Genomic DNA, 17158 nt, shown 5'->3' with positions numbered 1-17158 from the left:
AAGTTTTAAAACAAAGTAGCATCTATTCTGCCCCAGCCTTGACATCTATTACAAAGCAAATGCTGGCTCTTTAATTTCCCTAATCAAGACTGGCCCTATTTAGCCCACCTCCTCAAGGGGTCCCAGCACTAGCCCCACTCAGATGCCTGATGAAGTCCCAGAATAGGTGAGAAAAATGAGAAGGCCCTGCCCAGAGCTCTGGGAGTCGGCCCTCACTGCCTGCCCTTCAGACAGCAAGACAGAAAAGGCATTCATTTTCTTACTCCACGTCATGATACCAACCGAAATTACCTTTAAATGAGGAAGAAGGTCATTATTTAATCAATAGGATTGCGTCAATTGAGGAAAATTTGTCTCCAGTGTAAACAAGCGGAACGTCTTTGCGCTCTGTGAAAACAAGGTTAAATTACTTGCAGATCCGGGCGACGTGGAGAGATGTAGGAAGTGAACCTGAAGCCTGACACACTCAAGGTCTGGGAACCGAAAATAACAGGAATTGTTCTTATTTTTCCAGTGGAATCGAGCACAGAGATGGGCACGCCTCTTTACAGAACCAAAGTTTCAGAACCATGCCTTACCCTTTGCTTATGAGGCAGAGGAGGAGGAAGAGAAAGAACCACCACAAAGAGAGATGGCAACAAAGGTAAAATGAAGGCTGGGCCGCTGGGCTGCCGATCCCACTCAGGCTGACCACAGTGAGGGAGCAGCATTAAAATGAGAAATGATCAGGTTTCAGAAGCCCAGCCCTTCCTGCTGAGTCTCGTCCTTTGCTTCATCCATTCCATTAAATAAGTCATATTGAAAATAAATTATTATTAATACAACAGTAGCTAACATTATCGGGTCTCACTCCATGCCAAGCATGCCAAACCCAGGTCATGCACGGTGCTACTCGATGTTCACAACAGCTCTAGAGGTGGGTGCCGGTCATGCCCACTTAGCAGATACAGAGGAGGGCAGTTGCAGCTGGAGAATGACGGGCAGTTCTGCCTGTTTCTGAGGCCCCACTGCTTGAACTGCCAGTCTCAGAGCCATCTGCTTGCTGGGTGCTCAGCCCCGTGCTGCATGCTGTGGACTCACAGGGGGAAGTACGAGCCAGGCCTGTCCCTAGGGCATCCCCATGTCCCTGGCAGAAGGGGACAGAGCACTTATTCCTGTTTAGGGAGAGGCTCCGCTCATCTGGGAATCCCTGGATGAGCAGACTCTGTGCCTGCTCCTCTCCCGTACCCCTTCCCCATCCATGTCAAGGGCTTTGGCCACAGCACATAATGGGTCCAGCAAGTCACAGTCTCTCCCGGAGGAGGCCCCAAAGACCCCTTACCCACACCTCCTCGATCGCTGCTAGGGTATGAGCTGGAGGCTGTCGGTGGTGAATGGGATCTCTGTCACTCCACAGGCATCTGGTGAGGTCTAAATTCCCTGCTCCCTGACAGAACTTCTTGGTGGGGATATGGCTTCCAGGTTCTCCTCACCTACTCAGGAGACTGGGCTAACACTGAGTGAGGTTCGCTGACACCCTCTATTCATTAACAACAGGACCACAACCAAAAAAATTTTAGCTCTGGGCTTTTGGACAGCCCAACACTTTGGTGGTGAATCCTGACTAATATTCCTTCCCCAACCCTCCTCCTCCCATCCCCCAACCCACCCCGCCCAGCTCCAATTCTGAAGTGTCTGAATGCGGAGTTCATAAGCTACCTTCCTTCCGTGACCATGTTGCCCACATGCCCTCCGCTGAGGATCAGGGCAACACAATCACCACAGGAGTAGGCCCTCAGTTACCCTAGCAGCGATCCGAGGAGTGTGGGCCAGGGGCTTTGGGGCGTCCTCTGGGAAAACTGTGGCAGCCCAGCCATGACAGCAAGAGTGTGGCCCGGCCAAAAAAAAAAAAAAAGGAAGCTTTAAAAAAAAATTTTTTAAGTGAAATGAAACGTATTTGACCTGGGAAGAAATAAAAGACCTTTCACGTTGTCAAAGTGACAAATTAGACGAAGAGGCCGAGCAAATGTGAGCTCCTGGGGAGTCTGTCAGAAGGAGCCCAGATGGAAGGGACGAGGCTGGGGGTGACCGGAGGGATGCAGACAGAGGATTTATCCGGGTCGGGGTGGGAAACCAGTCAGAAGGCTGCACAAAGCTACACACAGTCTACCCTTTGTACTAGTATTTATCTAACTTGTCAATTTTATAGCCACATTACCTTCCGAGTGTTCAGGAAAGCAGATATTGGTGCTGTCAAGAGGCCTGGCTGTGGTTTGCACAGCATAATGACAGACGCAAAAAACAAAGGGGAGGGGAGCGGGGCCTTCAGAAACCACAAAAGAGCCTTTGTAATTATGCCTCTGCCTCCCTCCACCCTTGGGAGCGTGCGTTTCCCTCGCTGCAGAGGTGCGCGCTCCAGGGGTGCTCTCTCCCCTTATATGCAGCTGTGCCGGGCAGCTGCACCGGGCAGCTGCCTAGCACGCGTCTACCAGTCACCCTGTGTGGACTTGAAGGGAGCTGTTACATGACTGCCTCTCTTCCCCAGGCTAAATAGCTGCAGTCCTTTAACCTCTCTTCATGGGCCTGATTTTCCATCCCTTTAATCATCCCTGTCACTTTCTGCTGCAGCCTGTACTCACCACAGCCCTCCCCCAGAGTGGAGACGCAGCCAACGAGGATCATGGGCCTAAGGGCCTCCAAGAGCTTCTCCTTTGAGACCACCCCCACCATGGGCCCACCCTGCAGCCACAGGTCCTGGGAAGCCCATGGTCATGGAGCCCCCACAGCTGAGTTACTGCAGCTCATGACCCAATTGGAGCTCTTCTCCCCCTGCTCTTGGATATTCCCCATGACCAGAAAGTCATTAAAATCCTACAGTCTCCTCTGAGCTGATTCTCACCATTTTTCTCTTCCTCTTCATTCTCAGTGCCTCACTCTTACACACTAGACCCCTGGACTATCATTTGGACCATGGAGCCAGCCCCCCAGCCAGCTTCCCTGCCACCATCTTCCCCTCCAAGACACTTAAAGGCCAGCTTTGGAAACATTTTTTTTAATTGAATATCATTTTTATCAAGTCCTTCCCCTACTCAAGAGCCTTTAGTAGCTCCCTATTTCTTCTTGTTATAGCAGACATAAATAACTCACCAGATTTTGAGAATACTCTCACCACTCCCCCAACCCCTCTTCTCCCTATGTCCAGATCTACACTCAAAAAAAGCCTTCCCTAGTTAATCTCTTCCCCTCTCTGTCCACCCCTTTACCCATCCCCATGGTTTATTGGATACTGTTTTGGGTGTCTTGAGATATTGGGTTAGGGTTCTTTGACGGCAAGCAACAGAAACCAACTCTGACTAGTTTAAGGAACAGAAAGGGATAGATTGGAAACGAATGGCATAGTTTGGAGATTAAAAGCAAGCCTGAACTAGAGTCCTGGGAAAGATAGAACTGGGCAGCTCTGAAGATCTTTCTGGAACATTGCCATCAGATGATCAGCTCCAACTGCCTTCTCTCCTTATTTCTCTCTGCTTAAGATTCAGAGTTTCAGGACTGAACATCAACAAGCTCCGTGATCCGGGAGCAGAGTCCTGTGATTGGCTGCCCTACCAAAACCACTCAGAGTGGGGGAAGGTTGAAACGTTTAGCAAATAAAAATACAGGATGCCCAGCTAAATTGAATTCCAGATAAACAGTGAATAATTGCCCATATAAACATATCCCAGGCAGTATTTCCTGATTTGTCTTCTCATTCTTCCGTTCCCTCAGTCCCACTCTGTTGCTCCCAGGTGGGTCAGTACACCCTCAGACCTGTACCTGTACCCCCTCTGACTGTACCTCACTGTTAACAAATCCCTTCAGTCCTTTCAAGGTGGCTGTGAATTTCATGTCTTCCTCTTTAATTTTAATAACCGAGCTTCCATTGACTGGAAACTATACATTAACTGACACAAATAAAAGGGTGCACATGCCCTTTGGCCACCTTTATTGTTTATTTTCTCTTTAGCCCCATTGGAGAAAAAAATCAACTTTCTCCGTCTTCTCTTTCTTGCCAAATACTTACAAAACAGCCCTAATAACACTTCGCATTTGCGTAACTCTTTAGATCTTAACGTACATTTTCACACTATTTCATTCAGTGTCTTCACTTCTTAGTGAGTTAAGTGGTTAGTGGGCACAGGTAACATAGTCCCCCATTTTACAGATGAGAAATTCGGACGTTGAAAGTTGGGTTACAAAAGCTAGTATGCGTCCAAAGTTGTGGATCCAGGACTTGGAACAATGTGTCCTTGCCTCTTTTCCGTAAAGGGCCAGATAGTAAATATTTCAGGCTTTGAATGCCAGGTGGTCTCTGTTACAACTCCTCAACTCTGCCATTGCAACACAAAAGCAGCCATAGGTAATACATAAATGAGTAGATGGATGTTCCAATAAACTGCATTTGTAGAAACAGGCCAATGGGCCATATCTGGCCCATAGGCTGTACTTTGCAAACTAACCCCTGCTTTATACCACACAACAAACACTTTCCAATCTTTTTAAGTCTATCACGGTTTGCCTCCAATTGGGATGCCATAATTTTGACCTCAATCAATTTTAGATGACTAATTTTTTCTCTCCTCTTTACCTCTTATGCATCAGGATTGTTGGGAGAATGACCAACTTGGCTTCCCACACCCACTTGGTCCTTCCTACACTGTGGCAAAGTTTTCTCTCATACGTGTGAATGTGCTCAGCTAAGCCCATTCTTCCTCCCCTGGGTCCTTCTTTACCGGCATATGAGATCAGTACCGACAGACCTTGTGGGGAGGCAACTTTCTAGGATGGGTCATCTTCTGAGGCCCCCAGGATTAACCAGCATACCCACAATTAACCATTAAACAGGATTAACCATCATCCTTCTCTCTTTCCTTTACTCTGGGCTTCACGTGTTTCCTCTCTTGGGCCTTTTCCATGGCAAGTTTGTCCCAGGGAAACTCATGCCTCGAATGGTAGCTCTATAACATGGTCTTCCTGTGGTGTTTTCCTGTGGCCCATGGAAGTTGGAGACTGGGGTCAGTTTCTTCTTTAGCCTACAGAGTGAAAAGACTGGCTCGAGGGCCCTCCCTAAGGAGGGCAGGAGCTCCTTGAAGGCAAACTAGTTTAGTTTATACCCGTCACTGTTTATAGATCCTGAGCCATAATGAGGGCTGGAGGCTGTATGTGGACAGCAGCCTCCTGGGTGAAGAGGCCAGCTGCTTAGATGACTGGACTTACAAATCCTCAGACATGCTGACTGGCCACCTGGAACTTGAATTCTACATTTTGGGAGCCAGTGGGCCATGACTGATGCCTCACGAAGGGGATGCCAGGTCTTTAAGTGGGCTTCACAGGTGCGTATGTCCGTGTGCACACCAGAGCGTAAAGGCAAGAGACTGTAGAGATCAAGCTGCCCAAATCCTTCATTTACAAATAAAGAAACCAAAGCCCAGTGATATCACCTTGGTTTACCATGATGCCGAGGTAAAAATCCATTTTATCTTTATATAAATAGTATCCATAAAGGTGATGATAAACTTGATCAATGAAACAGATATTTGTAACTATAAAGCTTTCTTTGGATTTTTTGTTTTGTTTTCTTTGTTTTTTGAGAAGGAGTGTTGCTCTGTTTCCCATGCTGGAGTGCAGTGGTGCGATCTCGGCTCACTGCAACCTCCACCTTCCGGGTTCAAGTGATTCTCATGCCTCAGCCTGTGATTCTCATGCCTCAGCCTCCCACGTATCTGGGATTACAGGCACATGCTACCACGCCCAGCTGGTTTTTTTAATTTTTTTTTAGTAGAGACAGGGTCTCACCATGTTGGCCAGGCTGGTCTCAAACTCCTGACCTCAGGTGATCCACCCACCTCAGCCTCCCAGAGTGCTGGGATTACAGGCATGAGCCACAGCACCCGGATGAATATCAACATAATTTAAATAAGGGGCAGAGAATATGTCCATCCCAGCACAGCCCAAAAGCCATACATGCGATCAACTTTTTCAGAAATAGTTAAAATTTGTTATCAAGACTTGCATATGTCCAAAGGTGGAATTCTATAGAAATACCAAGAGCCTCCTCCAAATATTTTTGTAAAGCCTCTAAAAGGATCAAGAGAGGCAACAAAGAGTAGAGGGCACAAGGAATACTTCAGCTTTGAATGCCCTGGCTCTGCCACTTTAAAGTTGTGTGACCTTGAGCAAATTATTTAATTCGCTAAGCCCCAGTTTTCTCATCTGTAAATGAGCATAATGATAGTACTTACCTCATAGAGGTAATGTAATAATTAAATGAGATAATACATACAGACCACCTAACATAGGGCTGACAATAACTACTTAATATTCACTATTATCGTGGTGGTGGTTGTTGACACCTCAGACTTTTTGCCTTAAGTTCAACTCTGAGTTGCCTCCTTTTTCAACTGCGAAAAAGGGATAATCATTTAACAGGAGAGACAGGTAACTAGAAGTTAGTTACGACCTGGACAGAGCGCTCTGGCTCCCTACCCAGAGCCACAGTCTGCCCCAAATGATCTCCAGGCTGAGAGACAAAGTGGCTTTTCTGAGCAGGGTTTCCTCTGCGGGGGTGGCCTCCAGGCAGGATGCAGGCCGTCTGGAAGAGGTCATGATCTCAGGTCAGAGGTGCAAGGAATCAGGGGAACAGACCAGGAAATGTGAAAAAGGCTAGTGCACAGTTTTCTTTGTGGACAACCTTTTTGGCATTACGATGTTTTAGTCAAATTGTGCCCTGCTTGGAAGTCCTACAGGTTGAAGGCAAGGGAAGTCAGAATTTCTACAACAAAAAAACAAAGGGCCCAGGATAGCTCCTAGATAAATGTCATCCTTCAAGGACATCTTGGTAGGGCAGACTACCAGCATTTGCATCAACTCATGCCATTAAAAAAAAAAAAAAAAAAAAAGGCAAAAAAAGCAGCCCACCTAGAACTTGATTTTTCTGGGGATAGAAGAAACACACTAGACAAAACAACTTTCTCCTTTTCCCTGGGTTACTTGGCAGCAGCAGAAAACACTTGACAAAAAGTTCCAGAAGGGCTTGATATTGAGTTTGAAAAGTACAAATTCCCACAACAATCACTGACTAAAGTAGCAATATTTTAGCCCTTCGTAGGAATCTGGTTATTATTACCATTTATGCCAAGTATCTTGTTTCTATTCTTTTTGATTTAAGGTCATTTTCTCTGTAAAAGGCCTGCTTTGTTGAGCACTACACATTGACGTTGGTTTCAGGAGAAAGAGGACTGGGCAAGTTGGGAAAGTATTGTATTGTGCCGAAACATTAGATGGCCTGGTTGTAAAGAAACCCTTTGTTTTTGCTCTGAACCTGATGCATTTCTCTGGTCTTCATTTCCTAGTTCAGTGCACTAATTTCAGCATTGTCCACCCTGACAATGATAATACCTCTGCTTGAGCATGGCAGATTCCAAGGAGAGAATCCAAGAGGTTGTACCTACCTGGACAGGCTGGGGTACAACCTGGCCAAAGGAGACCCAAGTCAATACCCATGTCTAGAAAGTCACCCTGTGACTCAGGGTCCATTGTGTAGACATCTTGTGAGAAAGGATACCAAGAGAGTGAAATATCTTGCTCAGTGATGTACTACCAGGAACAATTTTTCACCTTGGGGGACACTTGACCATACCTGGAGACATTTTTGGTTGTCACAACTCAGAGCAAGAATACTATTGCACCTAATGGGTAGAGGCCAGGGATGTTGCTAAACATCCTACACTGCACAGGGTGGTCCCCACAACGAAGACTAACTCAGCCCAATATGCCAACTGTGGTAAGGTTGAGAAACCCTGAGAAACACAGAGGCACAGAAAGCCCTGCATGGGCAGGCCCCTGCCCACCTGCCCAGCCTTATTTTGCCCCACTCCCCCTATTCTCTGAACCCCAAGTGCATAGACATCTTCCAGTTCCTGACTTCACTGTGTTCCCTCAGCATATCCAACCCCTCTGCCTGCCAGGCTCTTCCTTGGCACGCCTAGTTAACACCTTCTTATCCCCCAGAGCTCACCTCAATACATACTTTCTTGAGATGCCTTCCCATCAAGACTAAGTCAAATCACCCATTCTATGCTGTCTCCCCTTTATTCTTTCTTTTCTTCCAGGGCTTTTAAAGTATCTTCATGGGGCCGGGTGTGGTGGCTCACACCTGTAATCCTAGCCCTTTGGGAGGCCCACATGAGCAGATTGCCTGAGTCAGGAGTTTCAGACCAGCCTGGGCAACATGGTGAAGTCCCGTCTCTGCTAAAATACAAAAAATTAGCCAGTTGTGGTGGCGTGTGACAGAGTAGGACTCCATCTCAAAAACGAACAAAGAAAAAAGTATCTTCATGGCTTTTCTGAATTTCCCCAAGCTCCCTACCTCTCAGCTCTTACATCTATGGGCTAACAGCACTAAATCTAGAGTCCTATGACTTGTGTTTCAATCCCAGTTCTGGCATGTTCTAGTTGTGTGACCTTGGACGAGTTACTTAACTTTTCTGTGTCTTTGTTTTCTTACCTCCAGCATGAAGATAATAACAGTACCTAGCTCATGTGGATATTGTGAGGATTAAATGAGACAGGCTGATAAAGTGCTTAGGCCAGTGTCAGGCCCACTGTGAGCACTATAGAAAATTCTGCTATTATTATTACTTCGAGAATTTAAAATTGCCATTCTGAGACATGTAGCTACAAGATAAGCAAGATATGCGGCTGGGGGCGGTGGCTCATACCTGTAATCCCAGCACTTTGGGAGGCCAAGGTAGGTAGATCATCTGAGGTCAGGTGTTCGAGACCAGACTGGTTAACATGGTAAAACTCTGTCTCTACTAAAAATACAAAAATTATCCAGGCGTGATGGCAGGTGCCTATAATCCCAGCTACTCAGGAGGCTGAGGCAGGAGAATTGCTTGAACCCAGGAGGCGGAGGTTGCAGTGAGCCAAGATCACGCCACTGCACTCCAGCCTGGGCTACAGAGCAAGGCTCCATCAAAAGAAAAGAAAGAGAGAAAGAGAAAGAAAGAAAGATATGCAGCATATTTTCTTCCCAGCAGCACAAACCTACATCACTGTCTTTTTTTTTTTCTACCAGAGAAATCAGAGCTCAGATCATTTGAGGCAGGGGAGTCAATGTCAAATGCTTTCTATTTACAGACAGAGAAATTGAGACTCAGAGAGGTTAAGGGATTTGGAAAGGTCACATGGCAGGTTTTCTCTACCTGATAACTCTCTCTCTCTCCTTCCCCCTCTCTCTGTCTCCCTCTGTCCTTCCCTTTTGAGATGATAACTGGTGTGATTCCTAATCTACGCTAAATGAATTATTCCTTAGCAACTATCTTCATCAGACTACAGGTCCCTGCTTCCAGCCATTCTACAAAAGACCTGGCAGTTATAAAATCCAGGCTTATCAGAACAAAACACACCAAACAGAACACAGCAAGGTTTCTAAACAGAGATTTAAGGTGCTTGCACAATATCCTGAAAAAAAAAAATCTAAGCCTGAAAAAAGTAGACCAAATGCAAATAATAACCTAAATAATAAAGAAAACACTGAAGCTGTCTCTCCTGCAGCTTTCTGCCATGAAATGATTCGTCCTGAGAAAGGGCTAGGAATGTCCCTGCAGGGCACCACAGGCTGGGCCACATCTCTTTAACCTTAACTCCTCCAAATCCTAGTTACCCTTTAAAACCTCCCAGCTTATGACAGTTCTTACTCTTTTTCCACCCACTACAGGTTTTGGAAGCTGACTCTTTGCCAACACTGTGATGTTTTAGCCCAAAGACTTCTTGGAACCTAAGACCTCATGGGGAAGAGTGTGGAATCCAGAACGTAGAGTGACAGTGGCTTCTGATCTCTTAGTCTGACCATAGCTGAGGAACACAGCTTTGGCTGGGGTCCCACTCTTCAGGGAGCACATGAACAAACTGGACAGCAGAAGAGAAGTCGAGATAACACACCTCATCATGTAAAGGGCAACTGGTTAGAGAAGTCTTAGGGAGGAACATGAAAGCTGTTTTCAACAATCTGAAAACCCAGTAAGATTTTCAGATTCCAGAAACATTACACACTGAGCTAACATCGACTTCCACTCCCTCTACTAACCCATTAAAATACTGGTAATACATAGCAAAAAAAAAAAGAAAAAGAAACAATTTTGTAAATATAGCTAAGCTCATAAAAATCGAGTAAAATTGGCTGGGTGTGGTGGTTCACACCTGTAATCCCAGCACTCTGGGAGGCCAAGGCAGGTGGATCACTTGAGGCCAGGAGTTCAAGACCAGCCTGGTCAACATGGTGAAACCCCATCTCTACTACAAATACAAAAAAAATAGCCAGGCGTGGTGGAGTGCACCTGTAATCCCAGCTACTCAGGAGGCTAAGGCACAAGAATCGCTTGAACCCAGGAGGTGGAGGTTGCAGTGAACCAAGATCATGCCACTGCACTCCAGCCTAAGCAACAGAGTGAGACTCTGTCTCCAAATAAATAAATAAAGTAAAATCTCTAGGTGCCAGAAAGTAAAAAGAAAACTCCTAGTCAGAGTGGAAAACCTCAGCTGATGTCTTGATGGTCCAAGATTATATTTATCCAAATATAAGTCCTAATGTCTAGAGGCTAGAGTTTTGATGGCCCACAAAACTTCAAATCCGTACCAAACACAAGTGTGTTCTACAAATTTACACTGCTTACCTGTTATATTGGTCAGGGTTCTCCAGAGAAACAGAACCAATTGGACAAAGAGATGAGGGGAGAGAGGGGTGGGGGTAGAGGGATGGGGAGAGAGATTGATTTTAAGGAATTAGCTCACACAATTGTCAGGGCTGGCAAATCCACAATCTTCAGGACAAGCCATCAAATTAGAGACCCAGGGAAGAGATAATGTCATAGCTCAAGTCCAAAGAAAGCCTAGAGACAGAATTCCTTCTTTTCCTTTTCAGGCCTTCAAGTGACTGGATGAGGCTCATCCACATTATGGGTGGTAATCTGCTCTACTCAGTGCCAACTGATTTGAATGTTAATCACACCTTTAAAAAATTTTCTTCACAGCAACACCTAGCTAGGTGTTTGACCAAAAACTGGGTACCATGGCCTAGCCAAGTTGATGCATAAAATTAGCCCTCACAACCTAGTGTTTGAATCCCAAATCAAAAAATTCTTCTTAATTCTTAATATAAGAATTTGTCCTCAACAGTCTCCCTGGGGTACATAGAGAAATTCTAGAAGAATAGAAAACTTCTCTACAGAAGATCCTCTCTATCTCAAGGGGAAAAGCAGCTAAAGATAAATTCATAACCAAAAATTACAACCCACCTGAGGAAAGGAACCACCATAAAAAAGACTAGAAGATGAATAAGAGGATTTTCACCTCAAGAATTTAAAATAATCTGAAATAAAGAACAGAAACAATAAAGTACAAATAGAATATTGTTTCTAAAAAAAAGATTAACTTGAAAAAGTAACTTCTAGAGCTTCTGTAAATAAAAGATACAGTCAAAGCATCGATTAAATAGCAGATTAGACAAAACTGAAGGAGAGGCTTAGTAAACCAAAAATGGATCTTGGAAAATTTTCCAGAATGTAATATTAAACAATTAAAAGAGAAAAAAATACAGAGAAAATACAGGACATAAAGGATAGAATGTGAAGGTCCAACCTACATCTAATATGAATGCTAGAGGGAGAAATTGGAGAGAAGGAAGGGGAAGAAATATTCAGAGGTAATGGCTGAGAATCCTTACATTAATGAAAAGTGTAGAGCTTCAACTGAAGAAGCTCTTGGAATTCTGAGCAAGATAAATAAGTAGAAAATTACACTGAGGCTCATTATAGTGAAACTTCAGAACATGACTGACAGAAAAATTATAAAAGCATCAGGAGGCCGGGTGTGGTGGCTCACGCCTGTAATCGCAGCACTTTGGGAGGCTGAGGCGGGCGGATCATGAGGTCAGGAGATTAAGACCATCCTGGCTAACACAGTGAAACCCCATCTCTACTAAAAATACAAAAAATTAGCCAGGCGTGGTGGCGGGCGCCTGTAGTCCTAGCTACTCAGGAGGCTGAGGCAAGAGAATGGCGTGAACCCGGGAGGTGAAGCTTGCAATAAGCCGAGACCACGCCACTGCACTCCACTCCAGCCTGGGCGACAGAGCAAGACTCAGTCTCAAAAACAGGGGGAAGAAAAAAGCATCACGAATTAGAGAGAGATATCATTCATAAGAAAAAAATAGCAGACTTAGCATCAGCAAACAGAGACCAATAGAATAATTTTTCTGTGCTGAAAAAAAAAACAATGATCATTGTAGGATGCCCAGCCAAGGTCAACTATCATTCAAGAGTGGGGATTTTTAAAAAATCACATCTTCAGAAAAAGACAAGAGAATTTATCACTTCTAGAAGAAAATTGAGCTGAGAGGAAGGAGTAGGGTGGAAGAATCAGTGGTAAGTGAAGAAATGGATGAACGTGTGGGTAAATCTAAACAAGAATTGACTGCAAAATAGCAATAACAATACTATTGTCTGATTTTTGTGGCATTTAAAGACAAAGTGGGGAGTGGCTCCTGCCTGTAATCCCAACACTTTGGGAGGCCAAAGGAGGAGGATCACTTGAGGCCAAAAGTTGGAGAACAGCCCTGGCAACATAACAAGACCCTGTCACTACAAAAATAAAAAGATAAAAATAAAATAACAAAATTAGCCACGTGTGGTGGTGTGTGCCTGTAGTCCCAGCTATTCAGGAGGCTGAGGCAGGAGGATCACTTGAGCCCAGGAATTCGAGGCTGCAATGAACTATGATCATGCTACTGCAAACCAGCCTGGGCAAGAGAACAAGACCCTATCTCATAAATCAAAACAAACAAGACAAAGTGGACCTAAAATGCTAAATACTAATAACATAAAACTTAGGATGGAGTAATTAGAATAAGAACATCCTAAGGATATACAGAGTCTAATTAATTGTAAAATTGTTACAGTAATATGCATGAATTATATATACTTATAGCAGCTCACACAGTATATAGTCTCTCTTTAATAGAATCTTGATTTTTCACAGGGCAGCACAGTGCCCAACTAAAAATACACACCTTCCCAGATTCCCCTGAGGCTGAGGTAGCAATGTATTGCAGTTCTGGCCAATGAAGTAAAAACAGAAACCTACTGGTCGACTTCCAGAAAGAATGCTTTGCCCTTTACCCATTACCCTTTTCTCTTCTTCCTACCTAAAATAAGGACAAAATGCTTGGAGCAACGACACCCTGTGACCATGAAGACAGGACAAAGTCACACACTAGGAGTAAGAGAAAAGGATAATTAAATTTTAAAACCCTGGGTGCTTGATGATATCCTTAAAGATGTGTACTAGCTCTGAACTTTTTACTCCAGTCTTCTCGTTTCAAAATAAACCCCTAAATGTTTAATCCACTGTTTTCTATGATGTACAGCCAAGTGTAAACCTAAATCGCACAGTGTGATATAGTAAAAATAAGTATTTGATCTTTGTTCCTCCTGACACACATCCCCTAAAATCCTTAGCATCTATGGAGTGGTGAGTATCTTTTGTATGTTAATAAGAGGACTGGTAGTTGAGGGCCTGTGGATAGATTCAGGAGTCTTCATCACCTGAAAGACCAAGGCATGATTAGAGGTTTGAAACTTTCAGCCCCACTCCACCCACAGCCTCCAGGGAGGAGAGAGGGGCTGAAGGTTGAGTTCAACCACCAATGGGCAATAATTTCATTAATCCTGCCTACATCATTAAACTCCCATTAAAAACTCCTACATGGAGGGGTTCAGCGAGTTTCAGAGTTGGCAAACACATCCATGTGTTGGGAAGGTGGCAGACCCCGACTTCACATGGACAGAAGTCTTGTGCTTGGGACCCTGCTGGACATTGTCCTATGTGCCTCTTCATCTGGCCATTCATCTGCTCCTCTACACAAAAGAAAACTAACAGTCAGCAAAGTATCTTCCAGGTTCTGTGAGCCCTTCCTGACAATTACTGAACCTGAAATGGGAGGGTGGTGGGACCCCACAACTTTGTAGCCATGTCAGACAGAAGTGGTAGTATCTTGGGCACCCAATTTGTAATAGGCATCTGAAGTGAAGGGAGGCTTGTGAGACTGAGCCTGTAAACCTGTGGAGTCTGACATTAACTTCAGTCAGTAAGTGTCAGAATTGAACTGAATTGTAGGACACCCAGCTGGTACCCAGACAGTTGGAAACAGTTGTGAGCATGGGGAAAAAAAAACACCCATTTGGTGTCAGAAGTGTTGTAAGTAAAAACAGTTTAAAATTGGTAGCATTCAAAGAATGTTAAAAAATTTAAGGATAACCACTCAAAGGAGAGAATTCAAATGTATTTAACTGTTAAAACAGTAAGAGAAAAAAATAGAAAATTGTCAATATACCAACAGAAAGAGAAAAAGAAATAAAAGAAGCTAAGAGATTAAAACAAAAACATTAAGATACCAATATATACCAGTCATAACTGTGTTCTAATAATAAATGTAGTAAATGTAAAGAATTAAAATTACTTGTTAAAACAAACACTAAGATCAAATAAGAAATTCAGCCTTTTGTTTTTTCCAGTAAACACATTTGAAATATAATAACACAGAATTATTGAAATGAGATCAGAAAAAATATACCAAGTGATCATTATCCAAAAAAAGTGATGGTAAGTAAAGTATCTTCCAAAGTTCTGTGAGGCTTTCTAGCCAATTATTGAACCTGAAATGGGAGGGTGGTAGGAACCCACAACTTTGAAGCCAAGTGGTGAAACAATATTAAAGTCAGAAAAAATAAAGAAAACAATTACAAAATGATAAAAAGAAGAATTCTCCAGAAAAATAAAACAACCCTAAACATGAATATACCTAATAACATAGCCAAAAATAAAACAAAAGAAAAACTAACAGATTTACCACCATGGTGAGGGATTTCCAGGGGGAAGGGAACAGGCTTATTGTCCCGGTTAGATGTGAAAGTAGGCTGAGACAAGTGATGGAAGTTATGAAGGGGAAGGACTTTGACTCAATCTATGGAGGGACTTCTATAACTTTCAGAGCTGTCCAAAATTGAAATTGGCTGCCTTGGGAGGGAGGGAGAACTCCAAAAACATGGTTTTCTAAGTACAATCTGTATGGCTACTTAATGAGACTATTGTCCAAATATTCAAATATCAGACACTTAGCCCCATGAGGGCAGGAACTATGACTGCTTTGTCCACCACTATGTAGCTGGTGTCTGAAGCAGAGCGTGGCACAGAACAGGTGTTCTTAAGTGTCCACTGTATGAATTTACTATCCAGACAAGAAAATGGAGAAAACCACCTCTAGAGTGGCTTCTAATTTGGAGATTCAGTGATTCTTATCTACCCATTCCTCTGTTCTTTGTCCTCATTTCCAGTCTGAGGCCCAGGGTCACCACAAACCCAGGAGACCTGAGGCCAGGCCTGAGAGGCACAGGTAGGCTGAGGAATGAACAGAAGAGCAACAGAGAAGCCTACAGGATGAAAGCCAACTCTGCAAAGAGCTTCCAAGAGTCTTCCTGCCACAGAAATTCCACTTGGCCACAGAAATGGCCCTGGCCCTGGGCCTGGAGAGAGGTGGCGATGAGCTGCTCATGGCAATGACTTTCAGTCAACATGTCTTGCCCATGCTTCCAAGGGTGGAGATGTGACTGTGAGTAGGTCACTGGGTCAGGCAGGTCACAAACCAAGCTCCTCCCACACAGTGAGTTCATGGAGACAGAGAGAAGGAAGGGAAGGAGGTTCTCAGCTCTACTGATTCCTTAGGTCAAGGAGGCACAGGGTCCCTGTACTTGGGGACCCTCCAGTCTGATGGGAAGATACAAGTCAACCCTCTTAGAGCCGTAGAATGAATGCCACCTACAGCTCCTCCCTTCAGGAAGGAAATCCAGTCTGATGGAAGAGACATGGCCCCTGTTGTATCATTCTTGCCTTCTTACCTATGTCATACAAGGGAGTAAAGGAGGTGGCAGGCCCCGGGATAGGTCCATTTCTGTGGTGAATGGAGGCTTTCAGGGGACATTCCCACAGCCCTGCTGTCAAGGGCCCCTTCCCCTTCCTCCCGCCCTGCCACGATGCCTTACCCACTGGAATGAATCCTGAGCTCTGAGCCTATTCCTAACACATGAATGCTGACCCCTTTGTCACGTCCCGCTTTCCCTCCAACTCTGTTTTTTGTTCTTTTTCCCGCCCAGACTCCCCATCCCCAACTTGCCATTTCCCAAGCTCACCCCGGGGAGACCAGACTCAATGGCCCACTGGTGATCTTGTTTTACATGAGACATTTCCAAAAAAGACCAAAAAAATCCTTTCCAGGAAAATGCCATTTTTAAAATTCAGCTCCAGACACTGCGGCAACATTAGGAAAACAAAGGACTTGGCAGAAAGCTTTTCTGCATGGAGACTTTCTCTTGAAAATACCTTTTCCAAATTGCCTCCAGTGGGGATGACTCCAAGGGTCAGTTCTGGAGCACCCAGAGTGACTTCTGGTTTGTACACTTTCCCAGGTCTTTCCTTACCTGATACCACCCTGGGATCTTCCAGGCTTAAACAAGGAGCCCCTTCCAAGGGTCCCCAAAGGAAGCGGCTGTCTCTGAGGGTCAAGAAATAATGCCGCTTCATTCCTCCAGAGGGGACTCCTCAGCCCCTCTTTTGCCATCACTAAGCGGGGGGGCCCAGGTTAGGAGCTGGAGGGATATAGTGTGCTTAGTAGAGAGTTTGTCTTCTCTTATCATCCAAGTGAGAGGAACACACAGCTTCCCCTGGGGCATACATAGTGGTGTTCCCCTTTTTTGCATGTATCAGGTATAATTAATCAGGTTGACGTCACATATGTAATAATAACCCATTATTTATTAAACACTCCCAATGTGTCCACCAGTTACCTATTCTTTATGTTTGTGTTACCTCATTTAATCCTAGTAACAATTGTCATGGGCTGAATTATATCTACCCACTCCCCACCACTCAACAAGACTCGTATGTTGAAGTCCTAACCCCCAGTACCTCTGAATGACTGTGTTTGGAGACACATCCTTAAAACAGGTAATTAAGTTAAAGTGAATCCTAATTAGGCTGGGCCCTAATCCAATAGGATTGGTGTCCTTATAGAAGAGGAAATGTGAACATC

The 17158-nt window shown here is 44.5% G+C and overlaps 1 long non-coding RNA gene across 1 annotated transcript; it reads left to right on the top strand.

Annotated features, from left to right (window-relative positions):
- Positions 1-419: 419 nt before the first annotated feature.
- On the top strand, positions 420-16906 carry LOC129030637 (uncharacterized). The gene is made up of 3 exons (XR_008500716.1): positions 420-643; positions 13230-13293; positions 15408-16906. It is a non-coding gene; the product is annotated as an uncharacterized LOC129030637 (long non-coding RNA).
- The last annotated feature ends 252 nt before the right edge of the window (positions 16907-17158 follow it).

The sequence above is a fragment of the Pongo pygmaeus genome, chromosome 12, assembly GCF_028885625.2.
Source record: "Pongo pygmaeus isolate AG05252 chromosome 12, NHGRI_mPonPyg2-v2.0_pri, whole genome shotgun sequence".
In the NCBI taxonomy this organism is placed as follows: Eukaryota; Metazoa; Chordata; class Mammalia; order Primates; family Hominidae; genus Pongo; species Pongo pygmaeus.
This window is presented reverse-complemented; position numbering and strand designations above follow the sequence as displayed.